The 26,352-nt window shown below is 42.7% G+C and overlaps 1 protein-coding gene and 1 long non-coding RNA gene across 16 annotated transcripts in view; one reads left to right on the top strand and one right to left on the bottom strand.

Annotated features, from left to right (window-relative positions):
* Nucleotides 1–1,727, bottom strand: part of WIPF3 (WAS/WASL interacting protein family member 3) — a 95,243-nt gene extending 93,516 nt beyond the window's left edge. For 7 of the 14 annotated variants that reach the window (XM_073809779.1, XM_073809782.1, XM_073809783.1 and 4 more), the window contains exon 1: nt 1,455–1,725. The gene's annotated coding sequence lies outside the window, so the exon portion shown is untranslated. Of the gene's footprint in view, nt 1–372; nt 504–1,454 lie in introns of those variants that run through there. The other 7 variants (XM_073809787.1, XM_073809788.1, XM_019926175.3 and 4 more) reach the window with 6 other exon arrangements.
* Nucleotides 1,728–1,859: 132 nt separating this feature from the next.
* The window catches only part of LOC141279555 (uncharacterized), a 145,341-nt gene continuing 120,848 nt past the window's right edge, over nt 1,860–26,352 (top strand). For both annotated transcript variants that reach the window (XR_012334021.1, XR_012334022.1), the window contains exon 1: nt 1,860–2,629. This is a non-coding gene — a long non-coding RNA (uncharacterized lncRNA). The remainder of the gene's footprint in view (nt 2,630–26,352) is intronic.

Genomic DNA, 26,352 nt, shown 5'->3' with positions numbered 1-26,352 from the left:
TATGTACACCTGTGTTACCACTACTTAGGTCGAGGTAGGGAGCATTTCCGGCACCTGTGAAGCCTCCTTTTCTGTCCAAGTCATTACCAGGCCCAAAGGCAACCCAACCCCTCTTCTAAGCTTCGTCCCCATTAATAGCTTTGCCTAAAATTTAAAAAAAAAAAATTTGTTTTTCAGGGGAGGCTGGAGTCCCTGCGATAACTACTACTGCTGACCAGAAGACATGTACTTCTCTTCTCTCTAAAGAGATAAAGATTCTGTAAAGGAGGAGAGAGGCACGAACTTTCTGAATCACACAGGTTATGCAGAACAAAGCCCTCATTTTGCAGCCAAGGACACCCCCAGGCTCGGAGAAGCGAAGTGATAGCCCACCTTTTTGCTGCAGAGTAACTTTCCTTCCAAACAGAGCCCGTCACAAAACAGCGCGAGCGTCAGGGATGTTGTCGGCTCGTCCCAGCGCGCCGGAACAGCTCTGCCGGCCTCTCCCGGGAGAGAACTTCTTTCTAGGGAGCAGCGCGCACTGGGTCCCCACGCCGCCCCCGCTCCCGTCGCAGGCACACCCACGCGGCTAGCAAGCCACGCTCAGAAGGCGCTGTTCCTGCGAGCCAGTGCCCGCCTGCCCACGGGGACAGGGCTAGGCTCCCTGTCCTCCAAGCCCCACCCGGAGATTCGGAGCGCCCTCTGCCCCAGCCCTGCTCCCGCATCCCCGCTCCACCTCCGCCTCCGGTGCGTACTGAGGAAGGCGGGGAATAGGCTCTGCCACTTTCTCCCTTATTCCTCCAAAGGAGACTTTAAAACCCATGCATGGCCAGAATTAAATCGCTGGAGCACAGACTACTGACCTCTGGGGCCTGGAGATGAGCACTGGGAAGGGAGTTCCGAGACCTGCGCTCTGGCCCCAGTTCAGTCACCACGAGCTGTGTGACCTTGTGTAAGTCACTTTACATCTCCGAGATTGGCTTCCTCATCGAGGGCTTCTGTATCCCCCAAGCCACCTTCAGTTCTACAATTTCCTAGCTGCTCTTTACTTCGCTCCCGCTCATCCCGCGACAGCCCCCTCCCCAGCGAGACCCCAGCCTTTTGTTCTGGGGGTGAAGAGGGGAAGGGAGGAACGGAGAGCTTGGCGAAGACCAGGCCCGGGCGGCCTTGTCGCCAGGGGCCGCTCTCCGGATAGTCGGGTCGGTGGAAGTCACCAGACAACCCCGCGGTGACCTCGTTCCCTCCGCGGTCCCGTTACGGCCGGGCCCCGGAGACGCCGGGCAGCGGGCGGCAGGCTCCTGAGGAGCGCAGCGCGTCGCCCCGGGCTGGGAGCGCCCGGACACCCGCATGCGCGCACGCAGCACTCCTGCACCCGCCGGCGTTTCACTCAGCTCCGGGACGGCCCGAGCGCCCGCAGCTGCGGCTCGTCCCTCCTCCCTCCGGCACCGACCCGGGCACGCGCGCGGAGCCGCTACCTGCCGCTGGTCGTGCCGAGGACAGGACAGGATTCGTCTCTGGCCGACGTCCCCGCCGCCGCCGCCGCCGCCTCTAGGCTCCGGGCTCCGTCCCGCAGCGTCCGTGCTCCAGGCGGCGCCGCTGGGGCCAAGCTGCGTTGGGTGCTGCGCTCGGTGAGCGCCGCTCACTCCCCGGCCGCCAGCTCTGGGGCTGCCGGGACGCGGAGGCGGGGCCGTCGCCCCCACCTGCTCCTCAGGCTCCTGCCGGGGAGCCGCAGCCGGCCCGCGCGCAGGGACGCGGCCCGGGCGGGCGGGGTCGCTCTGGAACCCGGGAGGCGGGTCCTAGCCTCCTGGCGCGCCTCTGCCTGACGGAGGCCCGAGTCTAATCTGAGGAGAGAGTCTAAGCTTGCGGCCCAAGGCTGGAGTTCCCCACATAGGAGGGGCTGTGACGCGAGCAACACCCGGCCCAGCACCGCCAGGCTGGGGACACTCCACTCCTTCATCAATTTATTCCAAAATATTCTGAGCCCCTCCTATGCTCCAGGCAGCGTCATAAGCGGGACAAAAGAGAGAACGAGATCGTCTCGTGCCCTTGCGGAATTCACGGTCTAAAACGGGAAACAACGAATGGACAGCTACACCGCAGAACCAAGAGGGAGCGGTCATAGAGGGGGCCCTGATCCAGACTTGGGGAAGTCAGGGAAGGCTTCTGGAGGAGGTGGTGGCTAAAAGAACTGAAGGATGTGCATGAATTATCCGGTTGGAGTGACCTGGGGAGATAGATTGTCCCAGGTGGAGCCGAAGGGGAGAGGGAGCCGACTGCCGGAAAACTGAAGGGTCTAAGGAGCCGAAAGAACTTGGTATGTCCAGTAAATCCTTGCCACACTTCACGTTCAGACCCCTGGAAAGATGCAGAAAGATTGTGTCTGAGGCTGGATGTATTCCACTAGGCGCATGATTGGTTGGTGAGGATTTCGAATCTCCCACGTGCTGCGCATTCCCGCTAATGGAGGAGCTAAGAGGATACTCGTGGACCGTTCACTGCAATTTACCCGAGCATCTGTGAGCCAGGCCCTCTGCAGGACCCTTAGCATGTGCTGTGGAAGGAGGCTGTGTCTCTGTGCAAAAGGAGCTACAAGTCTACAGTGGGGGAGAGACCTGTACTCAGCGCTTGGATGAGGTGCATGGCAACACAGGTGAGAGAGCAGTTAATGCTGGTAGGGAGGGGGATCTCACACATGGATAGCAAACTGTCTCCAGGTTCAGGTTCTGTAGCAGCTGCTGTCAAAGTATGTTGCCCAAGCAGACCTTAGCTGGTTTCTTAATTACTAGTGTTTACAGGCTGACAATGTGTAGGCTTATATTTACAGCAAGGATAAATAATTCACTCCTGATGCTGTTCCTTCCTGTGTTGTCAAGAACGTGGGCTTCTGTTTGACTTAGGTGAAGAAGGTGTAGTCAGTGGAAGCCAATGAGGTACTTGCTTCCCACCTGTTTGTCCTGTGCAACTCATGCCTTTCCTCCTGTGTTGTCAAGAGCATGGGCTTCTGTTTGACTTAGGTGAAGAAGGTGTAGTCAGTGGAAGCCAATGAGGTACTTGCTTCCCACCTGTTTGTCCTATGCAACTCACGCCGTTCCTCCTTTAGAACCAAAATAAATGGGCATGGGCATGAAATGTGAAAAACTGTGCTCAACCTAAAATTCATAAACCGTTTTGCACAGGTGATCACTAAAAGAAAAACATTTGAAACATTACCAGACAGTTTCCTTCTTGGGATCCCTAATGTGTATTCTCATTAAATACAAAACTACTAGCATTCTAATACAAAAGGAAGGAAAGGTAAAAGAGCAGAGAAGACATTTGCATGAGCCCAGAGTTCCCACCAGGTCTTCTGCTGAATGGCCCAAGCAGGAGTTAGTCGAATGGAGAGGCTGTTATCTTAAGAGATAGTTGTGAGCTGGCGTGGATCAAATAATTTGTGCAAAAAGGCTACTGGTTGGAAAGGATAGAGAAATGGTGAGTGAGGAAAATATTTGGAAAGTGGGGACATTTGTGCTGAAAGCTTCAGGTGCCCAATGTCTCATATCCATGTGACGTAACTGTGCCATTGATGCCTTGTTTTTATGGACATTAGAGAAGGATCCATTCCCCCTGGCTGCACCAGGATGTACATAACTACAGGACAGCACTAGCTATTCCAGGTGGATGATACAGGCATACCTTGGAGATATTGTGGGTTCAGTTCCAGAACACAACAATAAAGCAAATATTGCACTAAAGTGAGTCACATGAATTTTTTGGTTTCCAGTACATATGTTTACACTATACTGTACTCTATTAAGTGTGCAATAGCATTATATCTAAAAAAATGTACACACCTTACTTAAAAAAAAAACTTTATTGCAAAAAAAATGACTGACCATCATCTGATAAAGCAAGGTTACCACAAACCTTCAATTTAAAAAAAAAAAAAGCAAGATCTTCGAAGTGCAGTAAAACGAGATATGCCTGTATTTGTTTAGTCACAGGTGCTGTAAGTCACCTTCCCAATAGCCAAACCCTTTTCCCTTTCCTCCCTATTAACAGAACTGAGGATTATGATTGGTCCAAGACTACCATGACAGTCCCATTCCTGATTTCTCAGTCTTTCTTGCAGCTAAGGAAGTCATTGACCCGGTTCTGGCCAACGAGTTGAAAGAGGGAGTTGGCTGGGGGGCTTCTGAGACCTCCTTTGCAGGCTCTGACTTTCCATTTTTCATGTTCTTTGTGCCTTGAACACAAATGAGATGGCTAGTGATGCTGCAACCAGATTACAACCAAGAGACAATGAACATGAGACCAAAAAGCCAATATAATCAGGGTGGCAGAGTGGAAAATAGAGCAAGTGTGTATGGTACTTCTGGGCATTCAGATGAAATCCAGCAACAGCCCACCTCTGAACTTTTTATGTGAGAAAGATAGCCCTCGCTAGTTTAAGCCACTGAGACTGAGTTTTCTATTCCTTATGGCCAAATGTATTTCTAACTGATACCGTGGCCTGATAAAGGGCAAACATCTCTTCTCCCCCTGCTCACCAAATGCCTGCAATAGCTCACCTTTCACACTTTCTCCTTGTAAACTTATATTTATATCTGCCATGACTTGTTAAGCTCTTCAGGAGAACAGCACTATAGAAATCTTAAATGTTTTATACATGTATCAGCACCCATTCTTCAAGAATTTGTAGAGCAGCTATTAGATGGTGATAATGTACTGGGGGCGCTAAAACGGATTCACAGCCCTGCCTCCAGGGAGCTGACAGCTTAGCAGAGGACACGGCTTGTAAATAGAGTATTACAGTTCCCTGGAGAGAGGGATAATACAGGAGAAGAAATGATGAACACTGCCTGATGGCGGGGAGAAGGGAGACAGTAATGCCTGAGCTGGGCTTTCGTGGATGAACTGGAGTTTCCCATCAGAAACTGGGGAAGGAAAGCCATTTCAGGGAAGAGAAAATCTGAAAGAGGTTGGTGGACCAGGAGCCTGAAACTCCACGTGTCTGAAATTGAACTCATGGTCTTTGTACTGAACCTGACCCATTCTCCGTGTTGCCCATCTCCCCAGCCATCCAACCCAACCACCCAACAAACCCTCAGCTCCCTTTCCCTCATGGCACCTCCCCTCAGTGGATTTTGCCTCTTGGCCCCATCTGGTTCTACCCTTCTGCACCAATGCCACCTGCCACCAGAGCCTGTCACCTCTCTCCAGCACTTCCACAGTTGCCTCTTAGCTGGTCATTCTGCAACGTGCTGCTTCTCTCTTCCAAACCAGTACTCACAGTGTGGCCAGAGATGGTCTTGAAACTCCAAGCTGATCTTAACTCCCATTATCTGTAATTTCATTCTTTTTGCTTTGCTCTGATGATAATAACCAAAGTCCTGAGCTTTGTCTGAAGGCACTCACAGTCTACAGCATAACTTACTCAGCCTTTTCCCTCTCCCTTGATCTCTTTACTCCAGTCGTGTTGGCCTGCTTTCAGATCCTTGAACAGGTAATACCCTTTATTGTCACTCGCCCTTTGCACATGCTTTTCCCTCTTTGAAGAGAACATCCCCAAAATGAACTCCTCCTCATTGTTCAGATCTCAACTTAACTCAGCCATCACTTACCTGGAATTCGACAATGTCACCTTCCACTATAAGAGCTCATCATCCCATGTAACTTTCTATTGCAGCATTCATTACAGTTGTAATGATGCCATTATTGGTTTGATGATTTGATTAATGTCTGTCCCCCAGACTAGACCATGGTATCCATGACTTCAGGAACTGTCTCTGTCTCTATTGTATCCTTATCTCACAGAACACAGACTACTACATAGTAGGCACTCAACACATGTTTGTTGAGTTATGAAAGAAATGAACAAATGAGGCTTGGAGTCTTGACCTAAGTATTTGAGAGTCTATATATTTTTTAACTTTTAATATCAACCTTATTGAAAAGTAATTTACATATGAAAAAATGTACTCATGTTAAATGCCAACAAATATGTTCTCTGATGTAACCTCTACCCTTATCAAATATTTCAAACAACCCAAAAAGGTCCCTTGTGCCCCTTTGCAACCAGTCCCTACTCCCAGTCCCAGGCGACCACAGAACTATTAGCTTTGTCTTTTCTAGAGCTTTGTATATACATGATATACTCTTTTGTGTCTGGCTTTTTTGTTCAGCATAATGTATTTGAGCTTCATCTATGTGTTTTGTGTAATTTATTCCTGTTTATTGCTGGTTAGTATTTCACTGTATTTCACAATGCCAGTATTTGTTTATCCATTCACCTGTTGGTGGACATTTGGGTTGATTCCAGTTTTAGGATGTTACAGTTAAAGCTGCTTTGAATATTTGTGTATAAGTCTTTTTGTAGATAAATGTTTTTATTTCTTTTAGGTAAATACTTAGGGATATAGTTTTAAGAATCATTAGCATTTAAAGATAAAACCTTGGAATCACAATGACAAACGACTTCACACCCACTAGGGTGCCATAATTTTTAAAAAAGGAAAACAACAAGATGTGGAGAAGTTGGAACCCTCATACATTGATGGTGGGAAAGTAAAATGGTGCCGCTGCTGCGGAAAACAGTTTGATGTTTCTTCAAAGAGTTAAACATAGAATTACCATGAGACCAAGAAATTCCAATCCTAGGCATATACCGAAAAAAATGGAACACAAGAGTTCGAATAAAACTTGGACCTGAAAGTTCATAGCAGCACTATTCACAATAGCCAAAAGGTGTAAACACCCAGATGTCCATCAACAGATGAATGGGTAAAAAAATGTGATATATCCATATAACGGAATATCATTTGACAATAAAAAGGAATGAAATACTGGTACATACTACAGCATGGACGAGCCTTGAAAACATTAGGCTAAGTGAAAGAAGCAGACACAAAAGGCTGCATATTGTTGAATTCCATTTATATGAACTACCCAGAATAGGCAAATCCATGGAGACAGGAAGCAGATTAGCGGTTTCCAGGGGCTGAGGAGAGGGGAGAATGGAGCATAGGTGCTTAATGTGACCGGGGTTTCCAACTAGGGGATAAAAATGTTCTGGAACCAAATAGTTGTCATGATTGCACAACATTGTGCATGTACTTAATGTACTTAATGCCATTGAATGGTGTACTTTAACATGGTTAAAAGGGTAAATTTTATGCTATGTATACTTTACCACAATAATGATGATGATGATGATGGTAATAATAATAATAATAAAAGTTACAACCGGACTTCCCTGGTGGCGCAGTGGTTAAGAATCCGCCTGCCAATGCAGGGGACACGGGTTCGAGCCCTGGTCCGGGAAGATCCCACATGCCACGGAGCAACTAAACTCCTGCGCTGCAACTACTGAGCCTGCGCTCTAGAGCCTGCAAACCACAACTGCTGAAGCCTGTGTGCCTAGAGCCCGTGCTCTACAACAAGAGAAGCCACCACAATGAGAAGCCCGTGCACCGCAACTAGAGAAAGCCCCATGTGCAGCAACGAAGACCCAACACAGCCAAAAATAAATAAATTTTAAAAAATAAGTACAACCTTAGAGGGGTGTGAGGGTCTTGGGCAGTGGTTCCCACCCTCTGTAAAGACTGCTGCATCACCCCATGCACCACAAGCCCATAGCTGGCTGAGGGTGGGGCTACCTGTCAGGTAGAATTTAGCCATGAGTCTTCCGTGCAAGTGTCTGCCTAGGGAGGAGGCTCCACCTTGCTGAGAGTAAGAGTTAAGAAGCATGGCATTCTATCGCTTAACATCAGGCTGGGGCTGATTCCTGCAGGTTCCTGGGATGGCTGAGAAACGACTTCATGAGCACAGCACGAAAAAGAGAGCAGGCAGTTCTATTTAAACAGCAACACTGTGCCAAAGAGTGCCCAAAGGAATAGTTCACTACCTGTGGATGCCGTTTAATCCCATCGTGCTGCCTCCCAAAATTATACTGTTCTTCCAAAATGTGCTGCGAACACCCAGAGGTTGCAGTCTACCTTTCTTGCTTCCAGAGTAAGAATAGAGGAAGGTCGAGGCCCATACAGAACACAGGATTTTACTGAACAGGCAGAGAAAGAGGATCCAACTGATGAAGGAAGAGGGAGAGAAGGGAAAAAGAGAGAGGAAAGAGCCTGGAGAGAAGGGGGTACAGAAACCAAGGAGAGAGAAGACGTGGCCGACAGCATCATGCTGCATGGAATTCCCATTCAAGGGCCAAGAAATATGACAATAGGAGGTCATCGGTTACTCTAGCAATTGCAAGTTCAGTGCAGTAGAACAAGCAGAAGCCTGATCTTAGTGGGTTGAAGTATAAGAAGTTGCTGAGGGAGTATTGACCATACTTTGAGTGTGCATTATTTTTTCAGAAACTTCAACCAAGAAGAGGGGAGAAAGGATTAAATCTAGAAGAGAAGAAAGGATCAAGGGAGAGTAGAGACTCTATCATATTGTAGGTTAAGAGAAAAGACCCAATAGAGAAATGATTTCAAGATTTAGGAAAGCGAGGGAGTTGGAAATATAGCGAGGTATTTTCTGAAGTACCTTTTTAGACTCATTCTTTGAGAAACTGAGAAGGGATTTGCTGAACAATATTTCACAAAGTTTTCAAAACCTTTAATCCTTCTAAGTACCTAACAAAATAGTATAAAAAAACCTTGATCTTGGAGACAAAAGATGTGGATTCAAGCTATTATCAACTAGCTGTGTGATGTTCACTATTTCAATAGCTTGTTAGAGCTTCAAAATCTTAATTCTTTCATCTGCAAAAAGGGGGCATTGATTTCTGCCATGCCTCAGAGTCATTATCAGAATACCAAGAGGGGAATTCCATGAAATTCATAAAATTGAAAGCACTTTGTTTTACTATTAGGGCCACAGAAATGTAAAGAACTTTACCTGTATTACTGTACCATATTTTTTTTTTTTTTTTTTTTTTTTTTTTGCGGTACGCGGGCCTCTCACTGTTGTGGCCTCTCCCGCTGCGGAGCACAGGCTCCAGACGCGCAGGCTCAGCGGTCATGGCTCACGGGCCCAGCCGCTCCGCGGCATGTGGGATCTTCCTGGACCAGGGCACGAGCCCATGTCCCCTGCATCGGCAGGCGGACTCTCAACCACTGCGCCACCAGGGAAGCCCTACTGTACCATATTTTAAATTAATCTGCACTGACTGGAAACACCAACTAAAAGAAAATTATTATTTATTTTATTTCATTTTTAGGTCTTATTATTAGTTATCTATTTTATACATATTAATGTATATCTATCAATCCCAGTCTTCCAATTCATCCCACCACCACTGCCCTGCCCCGCTTTCCTGCCTTGGTGTCCATATGTTTGTTATCCACATCTGTGTCTCTATTTCTGCCTTACAAACTGGTTCATCTGTACCATTTTTCTAGATTCTACATATATGCGTTAATACACGATATTTGTTTTTCTCTTTCTGACTTACCTCACTCTGTATGACAGTCTCTAGGTCCATCCACATCTCTACAAATGACCCAATTTCATTTCTTTTTATGGCTGAGTAATATTCCATTGTATACATGTATGACATTGTCTTTATCCATTCGTCTGTTGATGAGCATTTAGGTTGCTTCCATGACCTGGCTATTGTAAATAGTGCTGCAATGAACATTAGGATGCATGTGTCTTTTTTTTTTTTTTTTTAATTTATTTTATTTTATTTATTTATTTATTTATTTTGGCTGTGTTGGGTCTTCGTTGCTGCGCTCGGGCTTTTCTCTAGTTGCAAGCGGGGGCTACTCTTTGTTGTGGTGCACGAGCTTCTCATTGTGGTGGCTTCTCTTGTTGCGGAGCATGGGCTCTGGGCGTGTGGGCTTCAGTAGTTGTGGCACATGGGCTCAGTAGTTGTGGCACACGGGCTTCGTTGCTCTGCGGCATGTGGTATCTTCCCGGACCAGGGCTTGAACCCGTGTCCCCTGCATTGGCAGGCGGATTCTCAACCACTGCGCCACCAGGGAAGCCCCGCATGTGTCTTTCTGAATTATGGTTTTCTCTGGGTATATGCCCAGTAGCGGGATTGCTGAGTCATAAAGTAATTCTATTTTTAGTTTTTTAAGGAACCTCCATACTGTTCTCCATAGTGGCTGTATCAATTTACATTCCCACCAACAGTGAAACAGCGTTCCCTTTTCCCACACCCTCTCCAGCATCTATTGTTTGTAGACTTTTTGATGATGGCCATTCTGACCGGTGTGAGGTAATACATCATTGCAGTTTTGATTTGCATTTCTCTAATAATTAGTGATGTTGAGCAGCTTTTCATGTGCTTCTTGGCCATATGTATGTCTTCTTTGCAGAAATGTCTACTTAGGTCTTCTGCCCGTTTTTTGATTGGGTTGTTTGTTTTTTTTAATATTGAGCTGTATGAGCTGTTTATATATTTTGGAAATTAATCCTTTGTCCATTGATTCATTTGTAAATATTCTCTCCCATTCTGAGGGTTGTCTTTTCATCTTGTTTATAGTTTCCTTTGCTGTGCAAAAGCTTTTAAGTTTCATTAGGTCCCATTTGTTTGTTTTTGCTTTTATTTCCATTACTCTAGGAGGTAGGTCAAAAAAGATCTTGCAGTGATTTATGTCAAAGAGTGTTCTTCCTATGTTTTCCTCTAAGAGTTTTATAGTGTCCGGAATTACACTTAGGTCTTTAATCCATTGTGAGTTTATTTTTGTGTATGGTGTTAGGGAGTTTTCTAGTTTCATTCCTTTACATGTAGCTGTCCAGTTTTCCCAGCACCACTTGTTGAAGAGACTGTCTTTTCTCCATTGTATATCCTTGCCTCCTTTGTTACAGATTAGTTGACCATGGGCGCGTGAGTTTATCTCTGGGCTTTCTATCCTGTTCCATTGATCTATATTTCTATTTTTGTGCCTGTACAATATTGTCTTGATTCCTGTAGCTTTGTAGTATAGTCTGAAGTCATGGAGTATGATTCCTCCAGCTCCATTTTTTACCCTCAAGACTGATTTGGCTATTTGGAGTCTTTTGTGTCTCCATACAAATTTTAAGATTTTTTTGTTCTAGTTCTATAAAAAATGCCATTGGTAATTTGATAGGGATTGCACTGAATCTGTAGGTTGCTTTGGGTAGTATAGTCATTTTCACATTATTGATTCTTCCAATCCAAGAACATGGTATATCTCTCCAACTGTTTGTGTCAGCTTTGATTTCTTTCATCAGGGTCTTATAGTTTTCTGCATACAGGTCTTTTACCTCCTTAAGTAGGTTTATTCCTAGGTATTTTATTCTTTTTGTTGCAGTGGTGAATGGGATTGTTTCCTTAATTTCTCTTTCTGATCTTCTGTTGTTAGTGTATAAGAACGTAAGAGATTTCTGTGCATTAATTTTGTATCCTGCTACTTTACCAAATTCATTGATTAGCTCTTGTAGTTTTCTGGTGGCATCTTTAGGATTCTCTATGTATAGTATCATGTCATCTGCAAACAGTGACAGTTTTACTTCTTCTTTTCCAATTTGTATTCCTTTTATTTCTTTTCCTTCTCTGACTGCCATGGCTAGGACTTCCAAAACTATGTTGAATAATAGGGGCAAGAGTGGACATCCTTGTCTTGTTCCTGATCTTAGAGGAAATACTTTCAGTTTTTCACCATTGAGAATGATGTTTGCAGTGCGTTCGTCGTATATGGTCTTTATTATGTTGAGGTAGGTTCCCTCTATGCCCACTTTCTGGAGATTTTTTATAATAAATGGGTGTTGAATTTTGTCAAAAGCTTTTTCTGCATCTATTGAGATGATCATGTGGTTTTTATTCTTCAATTTGTTAATATGGTGTATCACATTGATTGATTTGCCTATATTAACGAATCCTTGCATCCCTGGGATAAATCCCACTTGATCATGGTGATCCTTTTAATGTGTTGTTGGAATCTGTTTGCTAGTATTTTGTTGAGGATTTTTGCATCTATATTCATCAGTGATATTGGTCTGTAATTATCTTTTTTTGTAGTGTCTTTGTCTGGTTTTGGTATCAGGGTGATGATGGCCTTGCAGAATGAGTTCGGGAGTGTTCCTTCCTCTGAAATTTTTTGGAAGAGTTTGAGAAGGATGGGTGTTAGCTCTTCTCTAAATATTTGATGGAATTCACCTGTGAAGCCATCTGGTCCTGGACTTTTGTTTGTTGGAAGATTTTTAGTCACAGTTTCAATTTCATTACTTGTGATTGGTCTTTTCATATTTTCTATTTCTTCCTGGTTCAGTGTTGGAAGGTTATACCTTTGTAAGAATTTGACCATTTCTTCCAGGTTGTCCATTTTATTGGCATAGAGTTGCTTGTAGTAGTCTCTTAGGATGCTTTGTATTTCTGCGGTGTCCGTTGTAACTTCTTTTTCATTTCTAATTTTATTGATTTGAGTCCTCTCCCTGTTGTTCTTGATGAGTCTAGCTATAGGTTTATCAATTTTGTTTATCTTCTCAAAAAACCAGCTTTTAGTTTTATTCATCTTTGCTATTGTTTTCTTTGTTTCTATTTCATTTATTTCTGCTCTGATCTTTATGATTTCTTTCCTTCTACTAACTTTGGGTTTTGTTTGTTCTTCTTTCTCTAGTTTCTTTATGTGTAAGGTTAGATTGTTTATTTGACATTTTTCTTGTTTCTTGAGGTAGGATTGTATTGCTATAAACTTCCCTCTTAGAACTGCTTTTGCTGCATCCCATAGGTTTTGGATTGTTGTGTTTTCATTGTCATTTGTCTATAGGTATTTTCTGATTTCTTCAGTGATCTCTTGGTTATTTAATAATGTATGGTATAGCTTCCATATGTTTGGGTTTTTTGTATTTTTTCCCCTGTAATTTATTTCTAATCTCATAGTTTTGTGGTCAGAAAAGATGCTTGATATGATTTCAATTTTCTTAAACTTACCGAGGCTTGATTTGTGACCTAAGATGTGATCTATCCTGGAGAATGTTATGTGTACACTTGAGAAGGAAGTGTATCCTGTTGTTTTGGATGGAATGTTCTATACATATCAATTAAATCTATCTGGTCTATTGTGTCATTTAAAGCTTGTGTTTCCTTATTAATTTTCTATCTGGATGATCTGTCCATTGGTGTAAGTGAGGTGTTATTGTCCCCCACTATTACTGTGTTACTGTCAATTTCCTCTTTTATAGCTGTTAGCATTTGCCTATGTATTGAGGTGCTCCTATGTTGGGTGCATATATATTTATAATTGTTATATCTTCTTCTTGGATTGATCCCTTGATCATTATGTAGTGTCCTTCCTTGTCTCTTGTAACATTCTTTATTTTAAAATCTACTTTATCTGATATGAGTATTGCTACTCCAGCTTTCTTTTGATTTCCATTTGCATGGAATGTCTTTTTCCATCCCCTCACTTTCAGTCTGTATGTGTCCTTAGGTCTGAAGTGGGTCTCTTGTAGACAGCATATATATGGCTCTTTTTTTGTATCCATTCAACGAGGCTGTGTCTTTTGGTTGGAGCATTTAATCCATTCACATTTAAGGTAATTATTGATATGTATGTTCCTATTATCATTTTCTTAATTGTTTTGGGTTTGTTTTTGTAGGTCCTTTTCTTCTCTTGTGTTTCTCACTTAGAGAAGTTCCTTTAGCATTTGTTGTAGAGCTGGTTTGGTGATGCTGAATTCTCTTAGCTTTTGCTTGTCTGTAAAGCTCTTGATTTCGCCATCAAATCTGAATGAGATCCTTGCTGGGTAGAGTAATCTTGGTTGTAGGTTCTTCACTTTCATCACTTTAAATATGTCATGCCACTCCCTTCTGGCTTGTAGAGTTTTTGCTGAGAAATCAGCTGTTAACCTTATGGGAGTTCCCTTGTATGTTATTTGTCATTTTTCCCTTGCTGCTTTTAATAATTTTTCTTTGTCTTTAATTTTTGTCAGTTTGATTACTGTGTGTCTCAGCATGTTTCTCTTTGGGTTTATCCTGCCTGGGAATCTCTGCGCTTCCTGGACTTGGGTGGCTATTTCCTTTCCCATGTTAGGGAAGTTTCGACTATAATCTCTTCAGATATTTTCTCAGGTCCTTTCTCTCTCTCTTATCCTTCTGGGACACCTATAATGTGAATGTTGGTGCATTTAATATTGTACCAGAGGTCTTCTTAGTGTGTCTTCATTTCTTTTCATTCTTTTCTCTTTATTCTGTTCCATGGCAGTGCTTTCCACCATTCTATTTTCCAGGTCACTTATCCGTTCTTCTGCCTCAGTTATTATGCTATTGATTCCTTCTAGTATATTCTTCATCTAAGTTATTGTATTGTTCATCTCTATTTGTTTGTTCTTTAATTCTTCTAGGTCTTTGTTAAACATTTCTTGCATCTTCTTGATCTTTGCCTCCATTCTTTTACTGAGGTCCTGGATCATCTTCACTATCATTGTTCTGAATTCTTTTTCTGGTAGGTTGCCTATCTCTACTTCATTTAGTTGTTTTTCTGGGGTTTTATCTTGTTCCTTGATCTGGTACATAGTCCTCTGCCTTTTCATTTTGTCTATCTTTCTGTGAATGTGGTTTTCATTCCACAGGCTGCAGAATTATAGTTCTTTTTGCTTCTGCTGTCTGTCCTCTGGTGGATGAGGCTATCTAAGAGGCTTGTGCAAGCTTCCTGATGGGAGGGACTGGTGGTGGATAGAGCTGGGTGTTGCTCTGGTGGGCAGAGCTCAGTAAAACTTTAATCCACTTGTCTGCTGATGGGTGAGGCTGGGTTCCCTCCCTGTTGGTTTTTTGGCCTGAGGTGACCCAGCACTGGAGCTTACAGTCTCTTTTGTGGGGCTAATGGTGGACTCCGGGAAGGCTCACACCAAGGCGTACTTCCCAGAACTTCTGCTGCCAGCGTCCTTGTCCCCATGGTGAGACACAGCCACCCCCCGCCTCTGCAGGAGACCCTCCGACACTAACAGGTAGGTCTTGTTCAGTCTCCTATGGGGTCACTGCTCCTTCCTCTTGGGTCCTGGTGTGCACACTACTTTGTGTGTGCGCTCCAAGAGTGGAGTCTCTGTTCTCTGCAGTCCTGTCAAAATCCTGCAATCAAATCCCACTAGCCTTCAAATTCTGATTCTCTGGAATTCCTCCTCCTGTTGCCGGACCCCCAGGTTGGGAAGTCTGATATGGGGCTCAAAACCTTCTCTCCAGTGGGTGGGTTTCTGTGGTATAATTGTTCTCCAGATTGTGAGTAGCCCACCCAGCGGTTATGGGATTTGATTTTCTTGTGATTGCGCCCCTCCTACTATCTCATTGTGGTTTCTCCTTTGTCTTTGGATGTGGGGTATCTTTTTTGGTGAGTTCCAGTGTCTTCCTGTAGATGATTGTTCAGCAGTTAGTTGTGATCCCGGTGCTCTCACAAGAGGGAGCGAGCACACGTCTTTCTACTCCACCATCTTACCCCCATGTCTGAAAATTATTATTTAAAATGAGAAATGTTACTGATAACTGTCCTCAGCTTTACAAACCCCCTTATGTGGTTTCAGAGTATCTCCCTTTGTCCACAAAAAATGTCACCTTACTTTACGCTGTGGGTAAAAGGGACAGTCGATGTGGTGTAGGAAGAAGTGGGTAATGGACCTTCTGGGTCCCCTCCTCACTTCTATCCAGATCTGTCACACTTCTCTGTGACAGTTTTCTTCACCTGGTTTTCTTGGCTCTTCTGTAGCCACTATGGTCCATTATCCTAAAGGCAAACTCTGCTTTCAGCTTCTTTGTTGAAATTATCATCTGGGTTATAGTGATTACAATTTACCAAGGGCTTTCCCCAGTGTTGTTATAATGATCATCCTAACAAGCTATGGGTTTGGTCACCATATTTCAGTTGATGAAATGGAAGCTCAGAAGTTAATGGGCTTGTGAAAGTCTCAGGGCTGGTGAGGAGTAGAATTGTGAATGGAAACCGATCTCATGTACAGGACTCTCAGGTCACTGCCCAGCACAGTGCCTGGTGTAGAACACATTCCTTGAACACATGGCTAGATGAATGGCTCATTCCCATCTCAGCTTAGTTGTGCCTAATGCAATCTCCATCATGGTAAGAGCTATCATTGCCATACTGGAAGCCTTTTAAAATGGTTTTTATCCTCCTTCTGGGATTACTTGCTTCTGTTAATGGCACTAACAGTAACCGATTCTCTCAAGCCAAAAACCTGGGTCATCCTTCCCTTCTCCCTGACTTCCACCTGATCCATCACAAAAGCATGTCCATTCTGCCTTCCAGACACGTTATTTTCCTGGTCATTCCCTTCTGTCGCTGCTTTAGTTCAGGGCTGGTCCACTGCCATCATCTCCAAACTGGTGTCTCTGGCTCCAATGTTCTCCCAGATCCTCCCAACTGTTCTCTACTCTGCATTCACAGTGATTTTCCTAAAGTGAAAATTTAATTACCTAATTCACCTGCTTAAAATCCTTCAATTGCTCTTGTATGCTTTTGAGGTAAAGCCTAAATGACTTAGTATTGCATATAAAGTCCTGCAAAATTTACCCCTCCCACATCATCTCCCATCCCTCATCTTCCCTCTCCATATTACAATGTGTGCCAGCTATCCCCAAAGGACTTGGGACCCCATGGATTCACCCTATGCTCTCCTGACTCTGCCCTCCCCCAAGCCATTTCCTTGTCTTGGAATACCTTTTCCCTCCTTGTTCCCTGGAGAACTCCTCCTCATCCTTCAATATCAATGCTCCCTTACTCTAGGGAAGCTTTCTGAACCCTTGAGGTAGACCAGGAGGCCCTCTTCTGAATATTTAACGCTCTCTTCCTCTATTTGTACTGCAGCGCTTAGATTATGTTGTCATAGCTATTGATTTATTTGTCTATACCCTTAAGGGCAGAAATGGTGTCATTGTCCCAATACCACCAGCACCTAGCACATTAGGTGTCATATAACAAGTCAGTACTCAGTATATGTTTGAGTAATTAACAAAACAAAACGAAAAATCTAGGGACTTCCCTAGTGGTCCAGTGGTAAAGAATCTGCCTTACAATGCAGGGGACACGGGTTCTATCCCTGGTCAGGGAACTAAGATCCCACATGCCGCAGGGCAACTAAGCCTGCGTGCCACAACTACTGAGCTTGCGCACCTCAACTAGAGAGCCTGCGTGCCGCAAACTACAGAGCCCACAGGCTCTGGAACCCATGCTCCACAGCTACAGAGCCCAGGCACTCTGGAGCCCGCGTGCCACAACTAGAGAAGAGAAAACCTGCTGCCATAACTAGAGATAAGTCTATATGCCACAGTGAAAGATCCCACGTGCTGCTACTAAGACCCAACAAAGCCAAAAATAAATAAATAATAAATCTTTAAGAAAAAAAAATATCTAGCCCTCTTTTTCTCGCCTGTCCAGGGAAGATTCTGCACCCGAAAGACAACAGCTTAGAGGTGACAAGTCAGCTAACGGGGATGTTTTATTTCTTTTTTTGGTGAGAAAGGACTCTGGCTAAACCTGCTTGGTGTGAAATCGTGGAGCAGTTTGGAACAGAATGATAGAATCAGAAAGAGTTTCTGAGCAATTCCTGGATCAGATCTCAACTTTGTAGCTTTGTGCTTTTGTTTCAAGTGGTACAAACCTTTAAACAGCAGCCTCACACATTTCAAATGTTAAAATTGTAGCCCAAGGTTAAATAAACACACTTTAAAATTTTCTGCCATTTTGGGCTGGCTGTGTTCATACTGCCGTAACAGAGACGCCCTATTTGCAAGGATGATCAAGAATTGACTGCTTTTGAAGGTCCTGGACTTCTGCATATTAAGATGGTAACAAGGGATGGTATGTGACATGGTGTTAAATTGCTATTTAATGGCAACAAAGGAGAGTGACAGCTTCTCTGTCTGAAAGGTCAGTCAACCAGGTGACACAGCCAGGCCTTGGTTAGTCAATTCTTAAAAAGAGAAACCTGTCTTCATCTTTTCACTTCTATAGGGTAACAAGTTCAAATACCAGATTAGTTGTGTTTCCCTGTTTTATTCTTAATGAGAATAAAAGACTGCATCCTGAAAACACTTGAAAAGAGATGATCACGACTCAAAGTACATCAGCTGAAAGTATTTATCCTTCTTGGCAATTCAAGCGAATAGTCAGGAAGCACTTAGTGAGGATGGGGGAAGGAATGACACTGGAAAAGGCTGCTGAGGAATGAAACCCCAGCAGGGAAGCCCAATTGTGATACCAAAGGCCATGTGACTCAGACCAGGAAAAAATGCATATGGGAATTTCAGGGTGTAACTTCCAGCATATCTCCACACATCCAAAATTCACATTATAACAGAGAAAATGCGAACAGGTGGAAAATATGCTGGAAGTTCCTTCAGGGCAATAAATAATTGTTCATTGTCTTGAAGAGAAGAGGAGCTGTAGGGGTGATGGGGAAGCCAAAATCTCTGAGGAAAAAAAAAACAAAACAGCTAACAGTGACTAAACAGGCACCATTCTAAGTGCTTTACTTGTGTCAATTCACTCATTTTCACAAGAACAATGGGTTCCACCCTCTGGCCTCTCCTCTTAGCCGACACCCTACCCTGTCTCTGACATCAGAGCTCACTGAGATCTCCCAGGTGTGGGCAAAGACCACACAGTGGTGAATCCGTTAACAGACTCTGTTTCCTCCCCTTTCCCCCTCTCTCCCAGGCAGGCCATCGATATGTCTTCTTTTATAAAAAAGTTCTATTTGAGGTTTCTTTTATTTTGTCTTTAACGATAAAGTAATATATTTTCTTGGCTCCCTGTAGAGAGAATTTGGAAAACACAGAAAATTACAAAGAAGAAAATTTGCAGATAACCCATAATTATTCTACAACACAGACACAGATGATATTTTAATGCATTTCTCTGAAACACACACACATACCCATCCATATATATAACATACGTGTACACACATGTTCTGCTTTTTTCACTTAACATTACCTCATGAGCGAATTTCCTTGTCATTACGTAGTCCAGTGGTAAGATGGAGGGACCTAGGCATCCGAAGCTTGGGTGTGGTTCACCCCTCATTTCAGGGGTCAACCTGGGAGTGATATTACTCTTAAGGGCAACTGGGTCTCAAAATCCAGCTTTTATCTGGAATAAGATTGAGGGCTAGCAGCCACTCATATGTGGAAAGTATGTATCTGTAAAATGAAAAGGCATTTCACTAGGTATCAAATCACAGCTGAGCAAAGAGAAGAAAGGCATGGAGCTCAGGTCCGGCAGAATGGAGCCTCACTTGTTCTTTCTCCTTCTTGGGGGACAGCACGGAACCCCGACTTAGCCAGTGAAATCAAGGAGAGAGGCTTGAAGCGGCTCTTATTTTGCTCACCTCTGTCACACACACTTTAAAGGCCCATTAACTGTCTTCCAGTTGTTACCCACAAAGAGAGAAAAGCTTCCTGGGGCTCTTCAATCAACTCCTCTTTCAGAGAGAAATAACATAAAGGAAGGTCTGGGTACTTTGGCACATGTAAAATAACACAGGACATACACATTCTGTTATCTTTATCAGCCCAGGAAAATGCTTCAGTAGCTGGATTTGTTAGTGACAAACTTGCACAATGAGTTTTCTAATAATGCTTATCTTTGGAGAGATGTTCTGTTAGTTGTCTCCTTCCCCGATTCAGTTTGACAGATTCTTTCCATTCATAATTTATCTCATTAGTGACTTTTGGCTGCTTTTTTTTTTCATCAGCAGTTAAACTGGGTTCTAAGGACCCAGGAATTTAATAGTTTCATATTTGATAAACCATTCCAGTGGATCTTTTGTTCTAAAACCTTCAAATTGAATTAGTGAAACAGGGACAGAAATACCTTGTGTGTGTGTGTGCGTGTGTGTGTGTGTGTGTGTGCTGTCTGGTATCGACCTTCCTGAGATAAAATGACATTTCTTGTAGGTGCTGAGATTGAGATAGATAGACTTAGAACAGAGAAACTTTGATTTCTAGGAGGCACAGAATCAGCTGATAGCAGTATTGAATTCCTAATAAGGATAAAATTAATCCAGATTAATCTATTAGTTTAGTTCATTTGTTATTTTATCTCTCAATAATTTCAATGAAGGACACGACTGAGAAAGTTTGGATAATTTAGTAAAAGGACAACAACATGTTATTTGTTTTCATATTTTAAAATTGATTTTTTAATCGAAGTGTTAATGTGGATAAGTTTTAAAATAATGCTAAAAAGCTTATATGAAAAATAGAATTTCCTTATTCCACCTCCCACTTTCCTCTTCTGCAGAGGCAACCTCTCTCAAATCTTTTAGCTTTTTCTTTTTCTATCTATGTCCATATTTTAAATAATATGCATAAAATACTGTTGCTCGATTTATTGTTTTAGACATTATCCTCTAACTTCAATCATGGTAGATGGGGATTTAGCTTTTGTAATTGCTTTATTTTTAAACTTGTTTCTTTGTATTTATTGTTAAATTTTCTTATGCCCTTCTCTAGTTTCTCAGTACAAATTTCAGATAAACTCTCCATTCTTTCCTCCTACTCCAAACTGGGCTGGTTGCCTCTTGGGCCTGCTAAGCAGCTGCCGTCCTGGGAAACTCTCACCTTTCCTCCTGTGCTGGACGTCCTGTTTCCTGGGAAGCACATTTTCTTCCTTCTTGGTTTCTTCCCTAGCACATTCTTCAGTGGTTGAGACTTTACATACTTGACTGTTAGTTTTGCCAGGTATGGAATTCTAGGATGTGTTCTTCAAAATGCTGATGGTACTGATGTACTGTCTTCCAGCTCCCAGTGCTGCCATTGGCAAGTCCATTCCTATTTTTAGCCCTGATACTTTTTTGGGAACTTGCCTCAGATCTTCGTGGTTTTTTGTTTGTTTTGGTTTTTGGGTTTTTTTCTTTGTTTGTTTCTTTGTTTGTTTGGTATTTTTTCGGCCGTGCTGAGCTTGCAGGATCTTAGTCCCCTGACCGGGGATAGAACCTGGGACCCCTGCAGTGGAAGCGTGGAGTCCTAACCACTGGACCACCAGGGAATTCCCTCAGATCTTCTCTTTATGTCCAGTAATCTGAAATCTTTTGAGATGGGCTTTGGAGGGATCCTTTCTCATTCATTATGATTGATAATTGGCAGTTCATCGATGGGTAGATATGATTTCTTTGTACTAATTCTGTAATTTCCTCCTATCCTTTTGCTCTATTCACCCTTCGTAGACTTCCTATTAATCAGAAATTGGACCCTGTAATAAAGACTGCTAGTTGCCTACCTAAATATTTACATCCTCCCCTTCTTCCTTAGTAGGAAAATACTTATTCATTGTTAATGGTAAACTACCTAGAGGAAAGAACACATTTTCCAGACTCATTTGTAGCTAGATGGGACCACGTTACTAAGTTCTGGCCAATGAGATCTAAGTGGAAGTTGGTATAGGATTTCTTGGAAAATGGCTCTTGGAGCTGACTTAGCTGGAAGAAGTGCCCTCTGTCCTTCCTGGATTCCTCTTTCCTGATACTGGAATGCAGACATGATGTCCAGAGCTCCAGCAGCTATCTTGGACCATGATACAAATTTGAAGATAAGAAGCTACATGCTCTAAAAGACAGAGTACAAAATAGGAGTCTCTCTGGAGCTGCCATACAAACCTCAGCATGCCTACCTCCATTTAAGAGACAATAAACCCTTGCACATTTAAGTCACTATTGTTTTAGATTTCCTGTTATATGTAGTCAAACCTAATCTGATACAGACCCTCTATTGATAGATTAATACTTTAATTTGCATATTGTTTTCTCTTAGTTGCTTTTTGTTGAAATGTCTCGGAGTCTTTCTCAAAATTTTCATTTTAATTTTGGCATTCACTTTTATAATTTCCAAGAGTTCTTTCTTGTTCTGTGATTGTTCTTGTTTCATGGATGTGATATCATCTCTTATCTCTATACTTTTTTGGGGGAAGTTTTCTTCTGTTTCTGGCACTGTTTCTCTTCAAGATCCTAGGCGCTCTCTCTCTCTCTCTCTGTGTGTATATATATATATATATATATATATATATATATATATATATATATATATATATACACACACACACACACACACACACACACACACACACACACATTGTCTGATTTAATCACTACAGCAATACAGTGATGTGCACATTATTATTACCCCCACTTGTCAAATGAGAAAAAGAAGATACAGTGGGGTTAAACAACCTGCTCAGAACCCTACCGTGGACAGTGAAGGGCCTGGAATTTATAAGTAGGTCTGTTTGACTCCACTCCTAACTGTAGCACAAATATACTACGTGTACATAATTTTGCATTAATTTTCTTTTTAAGTCACGTTGTGTCAGATATTAAACATTTGGTATATATTTTTCTGGATTATTTTCCTTATGCATATGCTAATATTGACATTTTTGAAATTGGGGTATAATTTTATCCCAACTATGTTTTAAAATAAATTAACCATATTTTATATTTTGTAGTAACTGCCCAGAAGTGCATGCGTTCATTAAATCTTGATAGATCACCTACTCTGTGCAGGGAACTGTTTTGTCTCTGGGTAGGATAAACTCCACAGTACTCCCTCTCCCTTAGTCTTTTAAGTATTTAATAGTTATAGGCATGCAATCAGAAGATTCTACCTATTCAAGGATAAAACAAACCATCATGCTATTAGTTTGAACTTTTAAAAAGAGGCTTAAAAATATCTCTCATTAAGGAATTCTAAGACAAGTTTAAGACCATATCTGGCTGATCCCATGTAATGGATAAGCACATGGGGAATTTAATATCAAAGCCAAATATTTGGTCTCTGTCTTAATTTGTAGTACCTCCTTGAACCCTGTCTTCCCCATCTAGAAAATAAGGGTAATAATACAGCTAGCTCATGTACAGTTATGATAAAGAAATGAGAGACTATATGTGAAAGTCGAAACAATCCAGTCTTTGTGTTGATGAGGTAATTGAATTAGTGGAACGAGAGAATTCTAAGCAGGTAAGCAAGCAACAGCTAATTAGCTGACCAAACCAATAATCCCACTTCTCCTTTCTGAAGCACAAGTGCTCACTTAGGATTGAAACTGCTGGGCTTCTATCTTAATTATGCATTATGGTTGTTTTTTGGGGACGGGTGTAGATTTGCAAATAATAATTCAAACCCCACATATGCTTAGCTGCTTTAGGAAGTGGAAATCAATTAGTCCTGAAATCTTCTCTATTCCTCACTCACTCTCCCTCCAGTATAAAGTTTTACTTGGTTTAGTGGCAAGTGAATATTTGTAAACTTGCTTGACCGTTCCTGGGTTTTGAATTCACTGGGGGTGAAATATGGCATATGACCCAGTAAATAGTCAGGATTATACTTTATCTCTTTTCTTAAGGAAATAGGGTGGGAGAAGAGAAAAGATTGACAGAGCAATGTCTTCAGGGTTGTCCGGTGGACCAGATTCTGATGACTCCAGCACAAATGTATCAGACACATTATTGAAATTGTCCACAAATTGCACCAAGTTTAAAACTCAGTAAATGCAAAAGCCATTGGATAATGTCAGGTTTAATATGACTCAAAAGACAAGATAGAGGCCGGGGGGATAAAAGCAAAACAAGCTTTGTTCAATCTCAGGACATCGACTCATTGCATTCTGTTGGAGGAGCCAGATTTTTTCCTCTTTGAAATTATCTGGGAGAAAAACAGAGAAAGGGGATGCAAATCTGTTTTTTTTTTTTAAATTGAAGTATAGTTGATTTACAATGTTGTTAATTACTGCTGTACAGCAAAGTGATTCATTATACATATATATACATTCTTTTTATATATTCTTTTCCATTATGGTTTATCACGGGATATTGAATATAGTTCTCTGTGCTGTACAGTAGGACCTTGTTGTGTATCCATTCTATATATAAAAGCTTACATCTGCTAACCCCAGCCTCCCACTCCATCCCTCTCCCAACCCCTTCTCCCTTGGCAAGCACCAGTTTGTTCTCTATGTCCATGATTCTGTTTCTGTTTCATAAATAGGTTCATTTGTGTCATATTTTAGTTTCCACCTATAAGTGATACCATATGGTATTTGTCTTTCTCTTTCTGACATTTCATTTAGTATGATAATCTCTAGTTGCATCCATGTTGCTGCAAATGGCATTATTTCATTTTTTATGGCTGAGTAGTATTCCATTGTATATATACCACATCTTTATCCATTCATCTGCTGATGGACATGTAGATTGCTTCCATGTCTTGGCTATTGTAAATAGTGCTGCAGTGAACCTTGGGGTGCGTTGCAGCACTTGGTTCCCAAGAGTTGGTTCCCTTCCACAGCGTCCTCCCCCAAATGATCCGTCTTAGCCTTCTCTGTCCCAGCAAAAGGTACCACCATCCCACAAGAGGCTTGGGAATTATCCTTGATTCCTCTTTCCATTAGCACCCACAACAGATCCAAGTCAAGCCTGTTCTGCCTTTAAAATGTCCCCCAAATCCCAGTGCTTTTTCTATCTCCATGCTACCACCCTCGTCTGAGCCGCCATCATCTCTCGCCTATATTACTGCAGCAGCCTTCCAAGTGGTCGCCCTGCCTCCACTCTTGGCCTCCTTACAGTCCATTCTCCACGGAGCTGCAAAGTGGCTTGTTTTTTTGTTTTTGTTTTGGCATGCGGGCTCTTAGTTGCGGCAAGCATGTACGATCTAGTTCCCCAACCAGGGATCGAACCCAGGCCCCCTGCGTTGGGAGCTCAGAGTCTTACCCACTGGACCACCAGGGAAGTCCCCAAAGTGGCCTTTTTAAAAGGCAAGCCAGATCAGTTCACTCACCTGTGTAAAGCCCTCCAGTGCCTTGCAAACTTTTCCACGGCCACAAAACCCTACACAATCTGGCCTTTCTGCCTCTCCAACTTCATCTCCTACTTCCTGACTCATTATGCCCAGTCGTGGTCGCACATCAGGTTTATTTGCATCTCAGGGCCTTTGCACATGCTATTGCCACATGCTGTTTGGAACACTGCCCCCCACTCCCCAGCTTTGCATGGAGGGCTCTTTCTTATTGTTGAGGTCTCTGCTCAAATATTACCTCCTCAAAGAAGCCTTTCTGACTCTTCCATCTGAAGTGCCTTTGCCTATTTTTAAGAGCATACATTCCTCTACCTGACTTTTGAACATAAAACCAAGATAGGGGTAGGATAGTAAACTTCTTCTAGACCAGCGCTTTGTAGAACACTGTCTTAAGGGTATTAACAAAAAAGATAAAAACAAACACAAACAAACAAACAGATGCCCCTACTTCACACAGCCTGAAGGTTCATATTTTAGCTAAAACAGGGCAAGCCTCCATCTGCTCCACCCAACTGTTGACAGCCAATGTGGTGGGATGAAAAGCGCTTGGACACTGGAGTCAGACAGGCCTGTGTTTCATCTTAGATCTGCCTTTTCCTCAATCCCTTTGAACTCAGTGTCTTCATCTGTAGACAGAGGCTAAGAGCTTCTTCATGGGGTTATATGAGGGGCTAATGAGCTAGCACATTTAAAACAGCCCAACCCCTAGTGTGTAGAAACTGCTCAATATGTATTACTTCTGCTTGACCTCACTGTGATAAAAAAAAGTGCATCTGCTAGGAGTGCCTTTGGCTGCAAGTAATAGAAGACCAACTAGAGAGGCTCCAACTGTTAGAGGTTTATTTTTTTCAGATAATAAGAAGTTGGAGGTGGGAGTTGCCTGATGTTGATTCAACAGCTCAACAACATTAAGGCTGATATCTGCATTTCTCTTGGCCGTTTCCTTTTGATCACAGGTGGCTACTGCTGTTCAACTATCATGTTTGTGTTATAGGTAGGAAAAAGGAGGAAAGAAGAAAGTAAAAGCAAAGGGGCAAAGAGCCACAACAAGTAAGCCTGTACCTTTTTATCAGGAAGGCAGCCACTTCTCCAGAAGCTCCACCTAGCAGGTGTCTGCTTATATCTCATTGGCAGAACTGGGTCATGTGGCCACCTCTAGACCAATCATAGGCCAGGGTAGGGGATGAGCATGCCATCCCTGGTGTAGATCCATTGCTCAATATTTCCTGGAGCAAAATCAGGGTTTTGCATTCAGAGAAGGAGTAGGATGGTTGTAGTGGGAAATGAATATTGAGTAGGCAGTAAGTCATGTCTGCCACAGAGGGAGAGCCCACTCATATAATTCTGGCTAGAAACAAAACAAAAGAAACTTCCATTTTGTACTGCAAGTTCCAACTATTGTTGGAGGTCAGCAGGGTTTATGACACTGAAAAAAATTAGTGAGTGCCTCAGGGATAAATTTCCTAGAAATGGTCTTGCATGCAAATCTGTCCTTCCTTTGACCACTTGAATTAAACACATGGAAGCATTTAGTGGCCCAAATATCAGACACCGTCCAGGAAAATAACCCACAAGAACTTTGGTGCACTGTGCGCTAAATCTAAGGAAAATTGAGATTAGGCTGGAGTTAAACA

The sequence above is a fragment of the Tursiops truncatus genome, chromosome 9 (assembly GCF_011762595.2).
Source record: "Tursiops truncatus isolate mTurTru1 chromosome 9, mTurTru1.mat.Y, whole genome shotgun sequence".
Taxonomy (NCBI): Eukaryota; Metazoa; Chordata; class Mammalia; order Artiodactyla; family Delphinidae; genus Tursiops; species Tursiops truncatus.
This window is presented reverse-complemented; position numbering and strand designations above follow the sequence as displayed.